Source organism: Trachypithecus francoisi, unplaced genomic scaffold (assembly GCF_009764315.1).
Source record: "Trachypithecus francoisi isolate TF-2019V2 unplaced genomic scaffold, Tfra_2.0 Lachesis_group4, whole genome shotgun sequence".
Classification (NCBI taxonomy): Eukaryota; Metazoa; Chordata; class Mammalia; order Primates; family Cercopithecidae; genus Trachypithecus; species Trachypithecus francoisi.
This window is the reverse complement of record NW_022681469.1, coordinates 151,982,959-152,004,160: the sequence shown is the minus strand read 5'-3', so window position 1 is coordinate 152,004,160 and position 21,202 is coordinate 151,982,959. Positions and strand designations below refer to the sequence as shown.

The 21,202-nt window shown below is 38.6% G+C and overlaps 1 long non-coding RNA gene across 2 annotated transcripts; it reads left to right on the top strand.

The window, feature by feature from the left end:
• Positions 1-1,595: 1,595 nt before the first annotated feature.
• LOC117073564 lies at positions 1,596-11,336 on the top strand. 2 transcript variants are annotated; one of them, XR_004433276.1, is made up of 4 exons: positions 1,596-1,674; positions 3,287-3,370; positions 8,045-8,168; positions 11,213-11,336. It is a non-coding gene; the product is annotated as an uncharacterized LOC117073564 (long non-coding RNA). The 2 variants fall into 2 exon arrangements; XR_004433277.1 differs by lacking the exon at positions 11,213-11,336 and adding an exon at positions 10,251-10,342.
• The last annotated feature ends 9,866 nt before the right edge of the window (positions 11,337-21,202 follow it).

Genomic DNA, 21,202 nt, shown 5'->3' with positions numbered 1-21,202 from the left:
AAGTCATTGTGACATGTATCTAGGCCAATTGCCTAGGTGAAGTGAGTCCCCTCCCTTGCCTAAGCCCTGTGCAAAGGGGGGACTTAGATATATCCCTGAAACCAGCATCCAGGTGATGTGACCCTTCTGCCAGGTTCCTGCCCACAAAGAGGATTGTGACATCTCACTAGACCCACACCCACCCAGGCAATGTGGCTTTTCTACCTTCTCCCTACCCACAGGTGATATTATGCCATATACCTGGGACCAGTCCTCTTATACCTGAAGCCAGGACATGTTCAGAATGGTGACTCTCATCTCTGGACCTTTCCACAGGTGTTTTTGTGACATATACCTTTGCCCAGCTCCTGAGTGATTTAATAATCCTTCCTAGGTCTAGCTCACATGTGAGATTTTGACATATACCAGGGCCAGGCTCCTTTAGTGATTTGACTCGCTTAACAGTGTCCTCAGGGGGATTGTAGCATATCTTTATACCATCATCTAGGTTACATGATTCTCCTCTTCTGCCTGAACATGCTTCCTGTGGAGATTGTAGCATTTCAAAGCACTGCTTCCAAATGATATGACTCTCTTGCCTGAACCCTGTCCACACAAAGCATTGTGACATATCTCTGGGCCCATCATTTAGGTGATTTGAATCCCCTCCCTTGCCTGGACACTGCCCACAAGAGGCATTGTGCCTCAGAGCTGGGCCTAGCACTCAAGTTATGTGAATTTTCTGCCAGGGCCTTGCCTACAAGGGTAATATTGTAATATTTCTGGCCCAGCATTTAGGTGATGTGGCTGTCCTATCTGTCTCAAAACCACAGAGGGGATTGTGACATATACCTAGGCACATCCACAGGCATGATAATGACTCTCATATGTGGACCCAGCCAGTAGGAAGGCGTGATGTCCTGGATCTTTTTCTGCTAAAAAGTTCACAGAAGCCTACAACACCCACACATATTTTACAAAGCTTTTGGATTGTATAGAGAGTGTCACAACAAAGCCCAGCACACAGGTGAAATTTTGAGTCTCATATGCACACCCAGCTAACAGTAAAGACTGTCACTCTCTCACATAAATGAAGCCAACTGTCATACATAAAAACAGGATGTGTGGTATAGTAAACCTCATTCCTAGAATTTTCTGCCAGTGTGATTGTTATATAAGTTTTTGCCAAGTGCTTGTGTAATTTGACTCAAAAGGCTAGTTCCACCCCACATATGGGATTGTGATATTTACCTGGGCCAACCTCTACGTCATGTAACATTTTTGCTGGCCCCTTCTCTCAGTCAAGATTGTGACATATCACTGGATCCAGCACCCAGGTGATGTTACATTCTTGCCTGCACCATGATGACAGAAATCACTGTGACATGTCACTGTGTCCACCACTTAGGTGATATAAGTCTCCTCTCTCGAATAAGCCCTGCACACAGGGAGAATAATGACATATGTCTAGGCCAGGCAGAGAGGTGATGGTACTCTTTTGCCTGGGCCATTCCCCAAGAAGGGCATTGTGACATATCTCTGAGCATATTATCTAGGTGATGTGACCCCCTGCTTGGGCTCTGTCCACAGGGAGCATTGTGACATAAGGGTGGGACCTGCACTTGGGTGATGTAAGTCTCTTGCCTGGGTCTTGTCCTAAGGTAATCTGTGGCATGTCCAAGACCCAGCACCCAGGTGATGTGGCGCTTCTGCCTAATTTCTGCCCACATGTTACACTGTGATATATACCTCGAGAAGCATGTAGGTGGTATGACCTTCCTTTTCTGCCTGAGCCCTGCCTACTGGGGACATTGGGACATATCTCTAAGCCCATGACCTAAGTGATGTGACTCTCTTCTTCCACCTGGGCCTTTACGATGGAGGGATTGTGACACATTGCTGAGCAGCACTTAAGTGATGTGACTCTCCTCTTTCCTGAACCAGGCCCACAAAAAGGGAATTTTAATGTATGGCTGGGCCCAGCACCCAGATGATGTCATTCTTTTGCCTGGATCCTGCATAAAGAGGGAATTATGACATATTGCTGGTCCCAGCTCCCTGATGATGTGACTTTCCTGCATGTGCTGGAGCCACAGAAGGTATTTTGACATATCTTGGGACCATTCTGTAGGTGTTTTATCTTTTATCTCTTGGCTCGGTTTTTTTCCACATGTGGAATTGTGTCCTATTGCTAGGTCCAGCACCAAGATAACATTACCCTCCGTCCAAGGGCCTGCCTAGAGAGGGCATTGTAACATGTTGCTTGCCACAGCACCTAAAGATATTACCCCCCTGCCTAGTTTTTTTGCACACAAGTGTGATTATGACATATACCATGCTTCAGTTCTCAGGCTTGATAATTAAGTTTATACTGGGATTCAACCAATAGGAGATATTTGCCTCTCATAGCTAGGCTTAGGGCAATAGGTAAGGTTCTGAGTTGCATATTTGTACAAAGCTCACATAGTTTAAAACATGAGCATGTATTGTATAAACTTTTTGGGTGGTACAGAGAGTTTCATAACAGGGCCCAGCTGAACGTTAAGATTGTGAGTTTCACCACCTCTTATGACGGCGCTTGTCTTTCATGTGCATCTGATTCACATCCCTAACAAGTGTGTTCAAGCTCCTGCTTCCTTTCAGACAGAGTACAGAAAGTGCATTCCTCCCAGGAGCCCAGGCTTTACTCACCTCCTCTGTGAGGCTAAAGGTGAAAGTACTGCAGAGCTCAGAAGTTGCTTTTTAGAGAGGGTTTATGTGCACAAAACTGAGTCTTGGTGTATGGATTTGTCTGAATTACATTTTGAATTTATTTTCTCTCCCAATGCTTGTAAATCGGGTGTTTGTAAAATAGTATCTGTACCTTTTTTGGTGGTGGCCCTTCATTCCAGAAAGTTTGTATTGCTTTCCATATGGATTTTCCAAGTTGCTACTGCTTGCTTTGGGTGCAATGCTCTAACATATGAAGGTGAACTTTTGTTATTGGTGACCTGGTATTGTGTATTTAACTAACTTCAATTCTCACAGTATTAATCATAATTCCAAGAGGACTATGTGATGATAATATTTATAGACTTTGAAAATCTGACATAAAGTCCCCTGTTTCAGCAGCAAGTAAACATTAATTTTTTAGGTTAGTGTTTTGAGAAACTTGTGCTAGACAACAATCTGATTATTGTTGTTAGACTATAACCTATGTATTATTATAGCAGCTGTCCACTCTCAGTTTTGTGTATATATAAACATATCTTTATGTAATAATTTTATCTATAACTTTAAGATTTTTTTCTTATATTTTTCCAAACAGTGCTGGCATATTTTTAGATATATCACACAAAATGTACAACAAAATTCTAAATATTTAAAAGAAGACCTTGGCTTCCTGACCATTGTAAGTTTGTATTTTTTATCTCCATTTTACATTGAATTGCAAATTTCTGTGTAAAGTTCTGTAATTATTTTTTAAGAAAATATTTGCAATGTTTTTATCAGATAAATAAAAGCTAATAGTTTGGGTATCAGATTTGCTTCCTACAGTTTAAGTTTTGTAATGTCCTGTATAGTAAATAGCATCTTTTTAAAGAATACAATTTGCTGACTTTTACACATAGATACAGCAATGAAAGCACCACCACATTCCAGATTCAAGATAATAAGCACATCCCTCTCTCTCCAAGGTTTTCTCCTCCCCCTTTCTAATTCATCTGTCCTTCTCCCTCCATTCTATTATCCTTCCCCTGAACTGCCATTTCATGTAATGGAATTGTACAGGGCAGGTGTTTTTGATGTTCTGGATTCTGTAAAGTCAGAAAAATCATTTTCACATTGATCCATATCATTTTATTTTATTTATTTATTTATTTATTTTGAGAAGGAGTCTCGCTCTGTCCCCCAGGCTGGAGTGCAGTGGCCGGATCTCAGCTCACTGCAAGCTCCGCCTCCCGGGTTTACGCCATTCTCTCGCCTCAGCCTCCCGAGAAGCTGGGACTACAGGCGCCCGCCATCTCGCCCGGCTAATTTTTTGTATTTTTTTAGTAGAGACGGGGTTTCACCGTGTTAGCCAGGATGGTGTCGATCTCCTGACCTCGTGATCCCCCCGCCTCGGCCTCCCAAAGTGCTGGGATTACAGGCTTGAGCCACCGCGCCAGGCCCATATCATTTTAAATATTAATCGTTTGTTCTTTTTTATTACTAAGTAAAATTCCTTTGTATGGTCATGTGACAGTGTGTCTATCCTCTGCCTTAGAAAGAGACATGAGGCTTAATTTTTCCATTTGGTCTTTGTCCTGAAAACCAAAACCAGCACCTTTGCAAGATTTCTCTGTGTATCCTTGCGTTTTCCAACTCCATGATCAATTGACAGGGAAAACATCCAATTGATTTTGTGTTTAAAATTGTTCAAACATATAGAACATAAATAATTATTTTGGAACTCTTGTTGAAAGGAAAAATCATTGACATGAGACAAGTGACTTTTGCAATTACCGTCAACATTTTATTATAAAAACGTTCATACATATAGCATTGATTTGTTAACACTTTAATGAACATGACTTAACACATATCTACCCCATCTTTCCATTCCTCCATCCGTTCATCACCCCATCTTATTTTAGATGTATTTCCAACTAAATTGGAGACATCAACATACTTCACACTGAATGGTTTAGCAAGACTAACATTACTGAAATTCAGTATTTTTTATTTTTTTTTTTATTTTTATTTTTATTTTTTTTTGAGACGGAGTCTCGCTCTGTCGCCCAGGCTGGAGTGCAGTGGCCGGATCTCAGCTCACTGCAAGCTCCGCCTCCCGGGTTTATGCCATTCTCTCGCCTCAGCCTCCCGAGTAGCTGGGACCACAGGCGCCCGCCACATCGCCCGGCTAATTTTTTGTATTTTTTTTAGTAGAGACGGGGTTTCACCGTGTTAGCCAGGATGGTCTCGATCTCCTGACCTCGTGATCCACCCGTCTCGGCCTCCCAAAGTGCTGGGATTACAGGCTTGAGCCACCGCGCCCGGCCAGAAATTCAGTATTTTTTAATAAAGTTTTCTTCTAAGGAACAGTGACATAGAAGAAAATATACAAATCTTAAATGTGAGTTTGCTAACTTTGAAACCAGCCTACCCCCACCCCCTTTCAAGATCTACAATATTATGTCATCCCAGAAAGTAAACTCTCCCTCTTCCCAGCCAATCCCTTTCTCATCATAGGTTAATTTTGCTTAATCTAGAATTTCACATATATAGATGCAGGCCATGCGATAGGTACTCTTTTGTGTCTACCTTATTCTGCTCAACACAATGTTTCTGAAATTATTCCCATTGTTGCATGGATTTCTAATTCAATTCTTTCCATTTAGGACTCAGCATATGCGTAGTCCTACCTGTTGAATGGCTCTCTCTCTTTAGGTCACCATCTGAAAGAAACATTTAAAATTAAGATGTTTTGAAGAACATACAGCTAAGTCCTGAGGAATCTATGTAAAAGTATAATCAGAAGCCATTATCATTATGGATATTTGGTTTTACAAAAAAAAAAAATCATGGAAAATATTTATAGCATAAGAATTATAAAAACTCTGCCATTAACATTATGAAAATTGGCCAGGCACGGTGGCTCAAGCCTGTAATCCCAGCACTTTGGGGGGCCGAGGTGGGCGGATCACGAGGTCAGGAGATGGAAACCATCCTGGCTAACACGGTGAAACCCCGTCTCTACTAAAAAAAAATACAAAAAATTAGCCGGGCGTGGTGGCGGGCACCTGTAGTCCCAGCTACTCGGAGGCTGAGGCGGCAGAATGGCATGAATCCGGGAGGCGGAGCTTGCAGTGAGCCGAGATCGCGCCACTGCACTCCAGCCTGGGTGACACAGCGAGACTCCGTCTCAAAAAAAAAAAAAAAAAAATCATGAAAATTAAATAAGTTGGTGTTAATAGAATGTCAACAGAGCTTTCAGGCAAAAATAAGTTGTTTTTTTTTTTTACCTTTGTGTTCTTTATCAGAAATAAAGTATGAAGTTTCACCACTTAAATAGAAAATTATTTCTAAACTTTTCTGCCTTGTAGTTCTATGGTATGGATGGAAGAAAAGTTTCTACTCTCCTCTCTAAATGTTCACTGCAGAAATAAACTGACAACAGACAGCTTAACAGGAGAAGAAAAACATACAACCTTATTAACAGGCATAAACATGGGAGCCAGCCAAAAAATGAGACTGCAAGAAGAGCCAGATTCTTGATGCTTAAAGAGCACCCTCTTCTCAGGGCAGAGGGAGATGGAGATGTAGGTAATTTAGAGGGGCACCACATGATTTTTTAGGGGAAATGAAAGAGCCCAAGAAACAAACAATTTTCTGACACAAAATTCCTCTGAGATTATAGGGAAGAGGCAACAAACTGCAGGAAGGTGAAAAAAAGAACAGCACTGTGTCTCATGAGGAAGAGAAAACCCTCTAAATAATAAATAAGAAGTGTGTCTGGACATGGTAATAAGTGGTAATCTCAAATTACATCATTCGAAGTGCATGTTCCTGGTTGCAGCTGGAGAGAGATCAGTATGTCAAAAGTCTGGACTTGATAAGCATTTGGCTGCTAAGTTGTGCCATAATTTAGCTTTTAAGCCTTTTTATTTATTGGGTAAACTGAGCTCTACATTTTCTTTTGCTGTTCAGTATAGTAAAAGTGTCTGGGTGTCTAGGGGCTGAACCTTCTTCTGAACAATGACTTATAAAAAATACTAATACCACAATAATTTTTTATATTCAAGGAAAGAGGAAGAATGTTTTATTTTTACAACTCAGATAATTACACATCATTCAGCACTACCCTTCAAGATATGTAGAAAACAGAAAATATATAAGTTATGAAGATATCTAGGTACATTAAACAGTCTCTACCCCACTTAGTCCCGAACAGAGAATTTTCAGTGTAAATTGGAGAAAGTTTTCGATTGAACCACTTTTTAAATATTGCATTAAGAAAAGTTCAGTTGAGCTGTTTAACTTAGACATCTTCGCACCTTCTCATCTTTTTCCTTGTTATCTAGTCATCTATCCCATTATCTCCTATGCAGGGAAGTTGTGGGTGCCTCACAGTGTTTCTTCGCTTCTTGTTTTTTCATATGTATGACATTTCTCCTAGCTCTGAACTGGGCCAGCTACTTTTCTCCTGAAACCGAGCAGTGGCTGTGGGATAGATGTGGTTGCTCTTTCATCTTTTTAGATGACCCATTGTTTCTATCAAAATACTAGTACAGTATTTATTTCTATTCTAGGTGCAAAAATCAGAAAAAAAAAAAACCCTACGAAGAACTTGAAAGATGCTATTTCAATAAATAACTCTTGAATTTCAGAGGCATATACCCCACATCTGTGACAGGATTTGCATTGCATCTTGGCTATGATGAAAACAAATATTTCATGTCTTAGAAGATGAAGATCGTACAATATATATATGGAATTCCTTGTGAGAATTCACTAATTGGTGAGAATATTTTGTGTTAGGTTTAAACCAGCTGTAGTGAAGCTGGTGTCAGGGAATGGAAAGTGGACTTTGAATAGAGCAGACACAGAAGAAAGATGCTCTACTGCAGATCAGGAAAAAGCAGGGGGTGAAATGTTACAAATTCTAGAACTCAGAGAACTGAAGGTAATTACTTCCTTTTCACATTGTGAAACATTTTAACCTGTGGTAAAATACTCGTAATTAGATGATAATTACCATCTAACCATATTGAAGTCTACAGTTCAGTTATTTGAAGTATATTCATGTCATTGCTTAATTATTATCTGCTAAATGTCTTCTCTCAAGTCTTTCTTAAAGTCATGAAATGTAAATGATGAATCCATGGATTAACAGTGGAAAGCCTGGAAGTCCGATAGTCAGGAAGTCCATAGCCAGGAAGATATGCTATCTGTCAGGGTCCCCATAGCATGAAAGTGAGTTTGCCCTGGAAAGGGAAAAAACAGCTTTTTGCCCTCAGATTTCTCACCTTTTTCTCTTCCCATCTGAACCAAGGATTCAGGTCCATTTGTATGCATACAAAGAAAAGGGGTTTATCTTTTTCAGGAATTAAAACTGACCTGCAAGACTTCTTTTCTTAATGGAGATCTATAGAAGCTGAAGTCCAAAAGGTGACAATGAAGCTTGACAGTTACAAAATCTACAGATAAAGAAAGATTGCCAAGCAAGAGTAGGATATTCATTGACACAAATACTGTTGTATAAACCATGTCCCAATGAAAGTAGACAACTATAATGTCCTTGAGAATATTTTCTGCAATATTTGTGGCAAATTCAGTGGGGATAAAATTGAGTTTTTTCTTCCTGCTTTATTAGTTCAATCTTCATATTTTCTTTTCCTTCCTATATTCTTGTTTATAATTTTTTAGGGGGAAGAAAAGTACTGGCACTGGCATTGTTCAATTTAATGCTTGGGTCACCTCTGGATTCATTATCACACTCTTAGATTTTGGTCATATTACATTGTATTTTTCTGCCATATGAATAGTCTTTTTAAATTAATTGTGAGATGCTGATTAATAATCTTTAGCAATGAATTAAAGCCTAGTAGCATTTTATCTTGCTGCAGAAAAGATGGGAGTCTACTTCTGGGGTATGGCCAGGGTTCCTAGCACACCTGGATGCCCTCTATATAGTCAGCCCTCTATATACTCAGCAATTGAGGTCATCAGTGCAGGCTCAGCCCCTACAAAGACCAGGGTATTTCCTGTCCATCTCTATTGCTGGTGTGTAATTCTTCTGGGTTCCAACCAAAACCAGTGGACTTCAGTAGGGGTCACTCTGATTGGCAGACCCTCAATCCACTTCTTTTCCATCTAATCCCATGCATGTGTGCAAAAGCTGCTCTGCTTCTTTGCATCTCAGTCGTCCCTTTCAGAATCCAATGATGAAACTCAGGGAAATGGGCTCCAAATGTGAGGGTGACCTTCTTCCTGGGCTTTCTTCTTCTCCATCTCAGCTTCATGTCCGTTTACTTCTGTGTTAGCAATTTGATGAATTAAATTATGGGTTTTATATACTGTCTGGTGTTTCCTATTGTTCTCACAGGAGATCAGAAACTTCAGATGCACTCGTGTCTACTCAAGAGCAGAATGCTTCCTTAGATTCCTTCCCGACTCAGGTTTTGTGTTTCTAGTTTCCAAGGGCACAGCAGAAGTAGTGATGTCCTCACTAGCTTTTCACTTGCATTAAACTGTGACCTCATTTAGGGTGAGGACAGGACCCTGTTCCCATTTCAGCTTTAGCACCTCACAACACACTCCTTGCTTGAGGTCACTCCAGGTAGCATGTGTTGAAGGATGGCCTGGGTGGTCAGAAACAAGTACATTAACTTTCTCTTTAAAGTGTTATTGTTCCTGTTTCCTAGAGTTCTTGGAATTTTACACGTCCTTCATATGAAATCAAGTATCAAGTGAGATCCTTAGAATCAGAACCATGAATCACGTAGTGTGAAGGCAGCACAGCAAACCTACCTTTTTAGGCCATTTTCTTTTTCTGCACTCACTCTCTGTGAACCGAACCTTGTGAAAGTTGCTCAACACCAGAGTGGATAATACGCAGTTGTCACCAATTTTCAGGACATAACACCCTGACTAAGTAGCCATTTAGATAATTTCTAATTCAGTATATGTGCACAGCACTCAAATTAGCCTTATCTCTCAATAAGGATCTTTAAAGTCAATGATAAGAGTTCCATTCCTGAATTATGGAAATGTACAGTAGTGAACTGCAGGGTTAATGACACCATGTTCTGGAAGGATCTCTCTAAGACTGATTGTCAGGATTTTGGCATTAGCCTCTGATGGCGAATCGGGTCTCCCATGGGAGGAGTAAGATGAGTAGCGATCCCTACTCCATCCTGATGGAGTTAGTTTTGATGAGTTGGTGAGGTCTGGTTTTCCACACTAAACTAAAATGAGCTTTCGCTGTGTCAAGCACAAGGCTGACCCCAGAAGCAGACGTAGTAAATCTCATAGAAGCTTGTAATAGTCCTTACTTACTAAAGAATAGGACTATAGAGCTATTATGATGATTTGGAAATAACAGGTGACTTGCTAGGAGGCCGAGTGTGATTTTTCTTTGTCCCTCAATGGATGGTGTCAATTCTTCCTCCAGTTGTGAGGATCATTTGCTTCACTTCTGGGAAGGTTGGCAGAGGACCTTTGAATCATGGCTTTCAGATGTCAGAAGGGAAGAGAGAATCCCACAAGGGCTAGTGAATCATGTGCATGTATTTCCCTTCTCACCTCAGGAAGCTGAGAATGAAAGAACGTGAGTGAGCAGAAAAGAAGAGACAGCTGTCAGAGGCAGAGGGAAATGTAAAATTGATTATGGGAAAAAAAACACAGCTACATGTGAGTTCAGAAATTGAACACCAGCCTCTTGGGAAATCTCCATTGGAGTGTTTTGTTTTCAACCTTTGTACAATGTTTAGACACAGTTAACACAGAAATAGAAACAAATGGTCAGAAGACATATATAAAGAGAGAGATAATTCACACAAGGGAATACAAAGTACCTTAAGATTTACCAGTGACCAAAGCGTGTGAAGTAGGGAAACATCTCCTGACCCCAATGCGGGTCAGATTGTGTGGAATCTAGGTTCATACTAGCCTTTCTAGGGATTGTGTGAGTTTTTGTCATCCTTAGAAAAGCACGTTGTTGTAGCATCAACCACATTCTTCAAACTGACCGTGCCTGTTGAGAAGCCTAGCTTTTTCTGCCCTGTGAAATATGGCAAAGACATTAATACAATGAGAATAGAGCTTTATGATAAAAGATGACAAGTGAAGGATGAATTAGGTACATATTGAGAATAGGCAAGAAAATTGTCAACTCAGAAACCATCAGGCATTAAGTAAAGCAGGACGAATCATTATAGCAATACCTTTGATCATACTGTACTTTTATAACCATATGAAAAATGTTTTCTATGTATAGATTTACATAGGGTACAGTTATGAGATGACAGGAACATTACAGATTATTTAAAATCATACTGAAAATGGTGCTTTATCTGATGAAAGTGATTCTAAACCATAGGACAATGATTTAAGACATTCAAGAGCTGCAGTGGCGGGTAGAGGATTACTATAGATGAGAGTTAAGGAGCCTTCCTCCCCACAGTTATGGAATCTTTCAGTGCTGATGCAGATGATTCCACAACACTTGGACTCTCTCAACATATAATTTTTCATGTGTTGGCTTTTTCAGATCATGCTTTCTGCAAGAAAGGCTCTCGAAGAGTCCTGTCTCCCATGGGGAGTCAGACAAGGAGCGATCCCCTGCCTCCCAGATGCTCCATTTTGATTTAGTTGTGAACTTGTTAAATACTATTTAAAAAAGTGTTCTGAACTTGTTAAATCAAAACATGGTTTTTTTTCTTCGCACATCACAAAGCATTTACTCAGATAATTGTTTCTAGCTTTTAGTACTGGATATTTGTATGTGCCTATGAAAGCTCAATAGGCCTAGACATGCCACTTCTTAACTTCCACAAAAAGAGTGTTTGGAACCTGTTTCATCAAAACACATGTTTAATTCTGTGTATAAAACAATACATCACAAAGCGTTTTTACAAATGGCTTATTTCTAGTTTTTAGGGCTGGATATTTCTATTTTCATGCAAAAGCTCAATAGGTTCAGAAACATCACTTCTTAGATTCTACAATAAGCCTGTTACAAACTCGTTGAATCAAAGCAGTTTCCATTCTGTAATCTAAAATAGCATATCCCAAAGCATTTTCACAAATAGATTATGTTAGAACTGGATATTCGTATGTCTCTGTAAAGGTTCAATAGGCTTTGAAATGTCACTTAGATTCTACAAAAGAAGTGTTTGAAACCTGTTTCATCAAAATGCAGGTTTAATTCTGTGATATAAAATAGCACATCACAAAGCATTTTTACAGACAGAATGTTTGGGTTTTAGGGCTAGATATTCATATTTTTTTATAAGGGCTCAATAGGTTCAGAAACATAACTTTTTAGAATCTATAAAAAAAGTGTTTTGAACTTAAATCAAAACACGGGTACAATTGTGCTATATAAAATAGGAAATAACAAAGTGTTTTCACACATAGCTTGTTTCTAGTTTTTAGGACTGGATTTTTGTGTGGTGTTATAAAAGGACTCAATACACTCAAATATGTCACTTTTTAGATTCTACAAAAAAAGCATTTGGAACCTGTTTTATCAAAATGCAAGTTCAATCCTGTGACATAATACAGCATATCACAAAGCACTTTCACAGATAGCTTGTTACTAGTTTTTAGGCCCAGATACTCATATTTTCTTATCAGGGCTCAGTAGGTCAGAAATGTAACTTCTTAGATTCTACAAAAATCACATTTTGACCTTATTGAATCAAAACACAGGTTCTACTCTGTGATATAAAATAGCACATTACAAAGCATTTTCTCAGATAGCTTGTTTCTAGTTTTTAGGACTGGATATTGGTAAGTTCCTATAACAAATTAATAGGCTAGGAAATGTTCCTGCTTCGATTCTACAAGAAGAGTGTTTGGGACCTGATTTATCAAAATTAAAGTTCAATTCTGTCATATAAAACAGCACATCACAAACAGTTTTCACAGATAGCTTGTTTCTACTTTTTAGGACTGTATATTTGTATTTTCTTATAAAGGCTCAATAGGTTTAGAAACATCACTTTTTAGATTCTACAAAAAGAGTGTTTCAAACTTGTTGAATCAAAACACAGGTTCCGGCCGGGCGCGGTGGCTCAAGCCTGTAATCCCAGCACTTTGGGAGGCCGAGGCGGGCGGATCACGAGGTCAGGAGATCGAGACCATCCTGGCGAACACGGTGAAACCCCGTTTCTACTAAAAATACAAAAACTAGCCGGGCGAGGTGGCGGCGCCTGTGGTCCCAGCTACTCGGGAGGCTGAGGCAGGAGAATGGCGTAAACCCGGGAGGCGGAGCTTGCAGTGAGCTGAGATCCGGCCACTGCACTCCAGTCCGGGCGACAGAGCGAGACTCCGCCTCAAAAAAAAAAATAAATAAATAAAAAATAAAAATAAAAAAAAAAAATCAAAACACAGGTTCCATTCTGTGATAAAAAAGAAAAAACAGCAAAACACAAAGCATTTTCACAGATAGCTATTTTCTAGTTTTTGGGACTGGATATTTGTATTTTCTTATAAGGGCTCAATGGATTCAGAAATGTCACATCTTAGATTCTACGCAAAAGTGTTTCAAACGTATTTAATCAAAACATAGTTTCCATTCTGTGATATAAAACGGCACATCACAAAGCATTATCACAGACAGCTTGTTTCTAGTTTTTTGGACTGGATATTTGTATGTTTGTATAAAAGCTCAAGAAGCTCATCTATGTCCCTTCTTAGATTCTACAAAAAGAGTGTTTTGAACTTGTGGAATCAAATCACAGGTTCCATTCTGTAATACAAAACACCACATCACAACGTGTTTTCATAGAGAGCTTGTTTCTAATTTTAAGGGTAGGATATTCATATGTACTATAAGGCTAAATTAGCTAAAAAATATCACTTCTCAGTTTCTACAAAAAGAATGTTTGGAACTTCTTTCATCAAAATACAGGTTCAGTTTAGTAATAAAAAACAGCACATCCCAAAGTATTTTCACAGATAGCTTGTTTCTAGTTTTTAGTGCTGGGTATTTATATTTTCTTATAAGGGTTCAATAGGTTCAGAAATGTCACTTTTTGGATTCTACAAAAAGAGAGTTCTGAACTTGTTGAATCGCAACATGGATTCCATTCTGTGATATAAAACAGCACATCACAAAGCATCTTCACAGATAGCTTGTTTCTAGTTTTTAGGATTAGATATTCATATGTTCCTATAAAGGCTCAATAGACTCAAAATTGTTACTTTTTGAATTCTACAAAAAGAATGTTTGGAACCTGTTTCATCAAAATGCAAGTTCAATTCTGTGGTATAAAACAGTAAATAACAAAACATTTTCACAAATAGCTTGTCTCTAGTATTTAGTGCTGGATATTCCCATTTTCTTATAAAACCTGAATAGATTCAGAAAAAATTACTTCTTAGGTTCTACAAATATAGTGCTTCTAACTTGTTGTGTCAAAACACAGGTTCCATTCTGTGAAAAAAAATAGCACATCACAAAATGATTTCACAGATAGATTTTTTCTAGTTTATATTGCTAGATACTCATATTTTCTCATAAGGGCTCCATAGGCTCAGAACTGTCACTTTTTAGATTCTACAAAAAAGGGTTTGAAACCTGTTTTATCAAAATGTGGATTCAATTCTGTGATATAAAACAGCACATCGCAAAGCATATTCATGGATAGCTTGATTCTAGTTTTTAGGGCTGGATATTTGTATTTTATTATATGAGCTCAATAGATTCCTAACCATCACTTCACAGATTCTACAAAAAAAGTGTTTCAAATTTGATGAATAAAAACAAGGTTACATTCTTTGAAACAAAACAGCAGAACACAAGTGTTTTCACAGATAGCTTGTTTCTACTTTTTAGGGCTGGATGTTTGTACTTTCTTTCTTTTTTTTTTTTTTTTTTTTTTTTCTGAGACGGAGTCTCGCTCTGTCGCCAGGGCTGGAGTGCAGTGGCCGGATCTCAGCTCACTGCAAGCTCCGCCTCCCGGGTTCACGCCATTCTCCTGCCTCAGCCTCCTGAGTAGCTGGGACTACAGGCGCCCGCCACCTCGCCCGGCTAGTTTTTTGTACTTTTTAGTAGAGACGGGGTTTCACCGTGTTAGCCAGGATGGTCTCGATCTCCTGACCTCGTGATCCGCCCGTCTCGGCCTCCCAAAGTGCTGGGATAAGGGCTCAATAGATTTAGTAACATCACATCTTAGATTCTACAAAAAGAAGTTTCAAACTTGTTGAATCAAAACACAAGTTCCATTCTGTGGCATAATACAGCACATCACACAGTGTTCTCACAGATAGCTTGTTTCTAGTTTTTAAAACTGGTTGCAGCTATTTTATTCCAAACACTCAATAGGTTTGGAACTGTCACTTCTTAGATTTCACAAAAAGAGTGTTTTGACCTTGTTGAATGAAAACACAGGTTCCATTCTGTGATATAAATACCACATCCCAAAGCATCTTTACATAGAGCTTGTTTCTAGTTTATAGAACTGGATATTAATATATTACTACAGGGGCTCAACAGGCTCGGCAATGTCACTTCTAAGATTCTACAGAAAGAGTGTTTGGAACCTGTTTAATCAAAGCGCAGGTTCGATTCTGTGCTATAGAACAGCACATAAGAAAGTGTTTTCACAGATAGATTATTTCTAGTTTTTAGGATTGGATATTTGTATGTTCTTGTAAGGGCTCAATAGGGTCAGATATGCCATTTTTAATTTCGACCAAAACAGTGTTTGGAACCTGTTTCATCAAAATGCAGGTTCACTTCTGAAATATAAAACAGCACATCACAAAGCATTTTCACAAATACCTTTTTTTTTTTCTAGTTTTTAGGACTGAATATTCATTTGTTCCTATAAGGGCTTAATAGGCTTGGAAATGTCACTTCTTTGATCGTACAAAGAGAGTGTTTGGAACATATTTGATCAAATGGTGGATCCATTTGGTGATATAAAACAGCAAATTACAAAAGGTTTTCACGAATACGTTGTTTCTAGATTTTAGGACTGGATATTCATATGTTCCTATAAGGGCACATTGGGCTCGGAAATGTCACCTTTTCACATCTACAAAAAGAGTGTTTGGAATCTGTTTCATCAAAATGCACATTCAATTCTGTGTTTAAAAAAAAGAGCACATCACATAGCGTTTTTGCAGATAGCTTGTTTCTAATTTTTTTTTTTTTTTTTTTTTTTTTTTTTTGAGGCGGAGTCTCGCTCTGTCACCCAGGCTGGAGTGCAGTGGCCGGATCTCAGCTCACTGCAAGCTCCGCCTCCCAGGTTCACGCCATTCTCCTGCCTCAGCCTCCCAGGTAGCTGGGACTACAGGCGCCGCCACCTCGCCCGGCTGGTTTTTTGTAGTTTTTAGTAGAGACGGGGTTTCACCGTGTTAGCCAGGATGGTCTCGATCTCCTGACCTCGCGATCCGCCCGTCTCGGCCTTCCAAAGTGCTAGGATTACAGGCTTGAGCCACCGCGCCGGCCGCTTGTTTCTAATTTTTAAGGCAATATTTATATGTTTTTATAAGGGCTCACTAGGGAGGGAAATGTCACTTCTTAGATTCTACAAAAAGATTATTTGGAACCTGTTTCATCAAAATGCAGGTTGAATTCTTGGATATAAAATAGCACATCACAAAGCATTTTCACAGATATCTTGTTTCTAGTTTATAAAACTGGATATTTGTATGGTCCTAGAAGTGCTCATTAGCCTTGGAAGTGTCACTGCTTAGATTCTACAAAAAGAGTTTTGGAAACCTTATATCATCAAGATGCAGTTTCAATTTTGTGATATAAAACAGCACATCACAAAACATTTTCACAAGTAGGTTATTTCAAGTTTTTATGACTGGATATTAATATGTTTCTATAAGGGCTCAATAGGCTTGGAAATGTCAATTGATGGCATCTACACAGAGTGTTTGTAACCTGTTTCACAAAAATGCAGGTTCAATTCAGTGATGCAGAATAGCACATTACAAAGTATTTTCACAGATAGATTGTTTCTAGTTTTTAGGACTGGGAATTCATATTTTCTTATAAGGACTCAATAGTTTGGAAACATCGCTTTTAGATTCTATAAAAAAGGGTGTTTCATCTTTGTTGAATAAAAACACAGGTTTCATTTTGTGATATAGAACAGCACATTATAAAGCGTTTTCACAGATAGTTTGTTTCCAGTTTTCAGGGTTGGGTATTTGTATGTTCCTATAAGTGCTCAATAGACTCAAATATGTCAATTCTTAGAATCCCCAAAAAGAGTGTTTCAAACATGTTTCATCAAAATGCATGTTCAATCTGTGAGATAGAACAGCACATCATAAAACATTTTCACACATAGCTTGTTTCTAGTCTTTCCTGTGTATATGTGTATTTTTTAATAAGGTCTTATTAAGTTTGGAAATGGCACTACTTAGATTCTACAAAAAGAGTGTTTCAAACTTATTGAACCAAAATACGGGTTCCATTCTGTCATTTAAAACAGCACATCACAAAGCATTTTTACACATAGCTTGTTCCCAGTTTTTAGACTGGATCTTCTCATGTTCCTATAAGAGCTAAATAGGCTCAGTAATGTCACTCTTTCAATTATAAAAAAAAAAAAAGTGTTTGGAACCTATTTCATTAAAACACTGATTCAACGTGGGGATATAAAACAGTGCATCAAAAGCATTTTTACAAATAGCTCGTTTCTAGGTTTTAGGGCTTGATATTCTTATTTTCTTACAGGGGTTCAATAGGTTCGGAAATGTCACCTCTTTGATTCTACAAAAGAGTATTCTGAACTTGTTGAATAAAAACACAGGTTCTGTTCTGTGATGTAAAGCAGCACATTACAAGGCATTTTTATGTACAGCTTGCTTCTGGTTTTTAGGATGGATATTTGTATTTTTTCATACGTGCTTAATAGGTTCAGAAACACAACTTTTTAGATCCTACAAACAGACTGTTTGAAACTTGCTAAATCAAAACATAGGTTCAATGCTGTAATATAAAATAGCACAACACAAAGCATTTTCACAAACAACTTCTTTCTAGTATTCTGAGTGGATATTTGTACTTTCTTATTAGATCTTAATAGGTTCACAAATGGCACTACTTAGATTCCACATAAAGAGTGTTTTGAACTTGGTGAATCAAAATAAAAGTTCCATTCTGTAATATAAAACAGCACATCACAAAGAGTTTTTACAGAAGCTTGTTTCTAGTTTTAGTTTTTAAGACTGGATATTCTTATGTTCCTATAAGAGTTCAACAGGCTCAGTAATGTCACTTCTTAGATTTTTAAAAAAGAGCATTTGAAACCTATTCATAGAAATGCTGATTCAATTCAGAGATATAAAACAGCACATCACAAATCATTTTTACAGATAGTTTGTTTCTAGTTTTTAAGGCACAATTTTTGTATTTTCTTATAGGGGCTCAATGGCTTCAGAAACAACACTTCTTAGATTCTACAAAAGAGTGTTTTGAACTTGTTGAATCAAAACACACATTGTATTCTGTGATATAAAACAGTATATCACAAAGCGTTTTCACGGATAGCTTGTTTCTAGTTTTTATGGCAAGATATTCATATTTTCCCATAAGGGCTCAATGGGGTAAGAAATGTCACTTCTCAGATTTTACAAAAAGAGTGTGTGTAAGTTGTTGCATCAGAACGCACGTACCACTCTGTGATATAAATCAGCACATGACAAAGCATTTTCACAGACCGTTTTTTTGTAGTTCTTGGGCATGAATATTTGTATATTCTTATAAGGGCCCAGTAGGCTCAGAAATGTAACATTTTAGACTCTACAAAAAGAGTATTTTGAACACTGTGTTATAAAAATGCAGGATTAGTTCTGTGATATACAACAGCAAATCACTAAGTGTTTTCACAGATACATTGTTTGTAGTTTTTAGGGTTGAATATTTGAATTTTCTTATAAAGGCTAAATAAATTTGGAAATGTCACTACTAAGTTTCTACAAAAGATTGTTTTGCACTTGTTTCATTAAGATGTGGGTTTAATCATGTGACATAAAACAGCACATCACAAAGCATTTTTACAGATAGCTTGTTTCTAAGTTTTAGGACTGGATATTCATATTTTCTTATAAGGACTCAAAGTTTGGAATGTCACTTTTTAGATTCTACAAAAGAGTGTTTGGAACCTTTTTCATCAAAACACAGTTTAAATTCTGTGATATAAAACCGCACATCAGAAAGCGTTTTTACAGATAGCTTGTTTTTAGTCATTAGGGCTGAATATTTATCTTTTCTCAAAAAAGCCTCAATAGTTTTGGAAACTTTACTTTTTAGATTCCAGGAAAAGTGTGTTTAGAACATGTTGAATCAAAACAGAGGTTCCATTTTGTGATATAAAACAGCACATTACAAAGCATTTTCACAGATAATTTGTTTCTATTATAAAGGGCTATATATATTTATATTCCTATAAAAACTCAGAAATGTCACATCATAGTTTCTACAGAAAGAAGGTTTGGAACATGTTTCATTATGACACACCTCTAGGCCTATCACCTAGGTGATATGACTTTCTTCTTGGGTGCTGACCACATGGAGCATTGTGGCATAAGGGTGGAACCTGCACCTGGGTGATGTAACCCTCTTGCCTAGGTTCTGTTTTAAGGGAGCCTTATGACTTATCTCAGGACCCAGCACCCAGTTTATATTGGTTCTTCTGCCCAGTTTCTGCCCGCATGTTAGACTGTGACAAATACACAGAGGAGCACGTAAGTGATAGGACTCTTTTTTTTCTACCTCAAGCCTGCATACTGAGGTAATTGGAACATATCTCTGAGCCCATGACATAACTGATACGACTTTCTTCTCTTGCCTGGACCTTTACAATGGGGGGATTGTGACATATATTTGAGCCCAGCACTTAGGTAATATGACTCTCCTCATTTTTCTGAATCATGCACACAAAGGGAAATTTTGATCAGTTGCAGGGCCCAGCACCCAAATGATGTTACTCTTCTGCCTAAGTCCTGAATTAAGATGGAATTATGGCATATTGCTGGGCCCAGCACCCCGATGATGTGACTTTCCTGCCTGTTCCAGAGCCACAGAAGGTATTTTGTCATGTCTTAGGCCCATCCTTCAGGTGTCTTGGCTCTCATGCCTCATCTGTGTTTATTCCACATGTATTAATCTGTCATATTGCTAGATCCAGCACCCAGCTTATGTGACCCTCCTTCCTAGGGCCTGCCTAGAGAGGGCATTGTGACATACTGCTGGACCAAGCACACAGGTATTGGTACTCTTCTTCCAGGGCCATGTTTCAAGGAGGACATTTTGACATATCTCTGGGCCTGTTACCAAGGTGATGTGACTTTCTGCTTGGGCCTTGCTCACGTGGAACATTGTGAAATAAGGGTGGAACCTGCATCTAGGTGATGTTACTCTTTTGCCTGGTGTGATGGTTAATACTGCATGTCAACTTGATTAGATTGAAGAATGCAAAGTATTGATTGTGGGCGTGTCTGTGAGGGTGTTGCCAAAGGAGATTAATATTTGATTCAGTAGGCTGGAAAAGGCAGAGCCATCCTTAATCTGGTGGGCACCATCTAATCAGCTGCCAGCGAATATAAAGCAGGTAGAAAAATGTGAAAAGGCGAGACTGGCCTAGCCTTCCAGCTGACATCTTTCTCTTGTGCTGGATGCTTCCTGCCCTCGAACATCAGATTCCAAGTTCTTCAGTTTTGGGACTCTGACTGGCTCTCCTTGCTCCTCAGCTTGCTGACCGGCTGTTGTTGGACCTTGTGATCATGTAAGTTAATACTTAATAAACTAACTCCCATATACATATATGGGAGTTTATTATCGTGTTATATATATATGTGTGTGTGTGTGTGTGTGTATTCTATTAGTTCTGCCCCCCTAGAGAACCCTAACACAGATTTTGATACCAGTAGTGGTTCTAATAGAAAATTAAAGATGGAGTTCTTTCATTGGTTTTGGAGTTTCTGGAGTTGGCTGCTTAATATGATTAGACCCCAAAATGCTAAGGACTCTACTTCTAATAGTATGAAGAACACTGATAGTCCTTGGCATGAACTGTTTAGAGAGTTATGCAAAATAAATGCATTTGACACTCCTGATTTACTGCTTGTGAGGGGCAAGAAGTTTAGTGACTCTACACATAATGCCTTTCTTTGACCATATATGGAGAACCATGGAACATAATGAAGCTTGTTGGTTGCTCCTAAGTTCAGTGGATAAAGTGATGAAAGAAAATGACAACATCAGGGATGCCATCTTGTGGCTTCAGAAGCAAATACTGAGCCTCAAATCTGCTAAGATTGCCCTGAATGAGAGTCTTATCTGCTGTAGAGAAAGAGCTGAAATTGTGGAAAAACAGACACAAGCTCTTATCATGCAAATGGCTGACCTGCAATGGAAGATGCATGCACAGCCTCTCCAGGTGTCTACTATTAAAGTGAGGGTACTGATTGGAAGAGAATGGGATCCTGAAACTTGGAATAGGGATGTGTGGGAGTACCCTGATGAAGTGACAGACACTGAATTTTTAAACTGATGAACCTATTT